The sequence below is a fragment of the Jaculus jaculus genome, chromosome 2, assembly GCF_020740685.1.
Source record: "Jaculus jaculus isolate mJacJac1 chromosome 2, mJacJac1.mat.Y.cur, whole genome shotgun sequence".
In the NCBI taxonomy this organism is placed as follows: Eukaryota; Metazoa; Chordata; class Mammalia; order Rodentia; family Dipodidae; genus Jaculus; species Jaculus jaculus.
This window is the reverse complement of record NC_059103.1, coordinates 51,745,846-51,746,691: the sequence shown is the minus strand read 5'-3', so window position 1 is coordinate 51,746,691 and position 846 is coordinate 51,745,846.

Here is an 846-nt window from a genome sequence, read left to right as displayed (position 1 = left end):
CATATCAGAGCTGGCACCTGACTTGTCCTGCAATAAATTCCACCCAAGCCAGAGGGGAGAGAATTTCACCTAGCAGAGGGATTGCTGTGGCAGGTGCAAAAGGGGCAATGCCAGGCTAGACCCGCTAAACAGCTTGCCTAGTATGCACAAGGACCTAGCTTTAAACTCCGGTGTCACAAAAGGGGAGGATAATGTCATGAATGGTGTGAATGTAATCCTTCATTTGCATGGAGGGCCAAAACCCTTTTACTGGATATATATAAGCAGGAAGTTTGGCTTACTTTGTGACCTGGCCAGATGTCCTCCCATCTCGCTCCTCTTTTTTTTTTTTTTTTTTTTTTTTTTTGAGGTAGTCTCTCACTGGCCCAGGCTGACCAGGAATTCACTATGTAGTCTCAGGATGGCCTCGAACTCATAGTGATCCTCCTACCTCTGCCTCCCAAGTACTGGGATTAAAAGGCCTGTGCCACCACGCCCAGCATTTTTTTTTTTTTTTTTGGTTTTTTGGTTTTTTTGGTTTTTTGGTGAGGTAGGGTCTCGCTCCAGCTCAGGCTGACCTGGAATTCACTATGTAGTCTCAGGGTGGCCTTGAACTCACGGTGATCCTCCTACCTCTGCCTCCCGAGGGCTGGGATTAAAGGCGTGCGCCACCACACCCGGCTTTTTTGTTTGTTTGTTTTTGTAGGACCTCCCATCTCTTGCGTTTCCTCCTCCACACACAGTATTGCAACTTGAAGTCTAATAAAAGGCTTCTCCCAGGGGTCTTTTTTTGTGCCTATTTTTGATCCCAGTCATTAGTGAAACAGCTGGGCTGTTAGAAGTGTGGCGGTAGATCAGTGCCGGCAC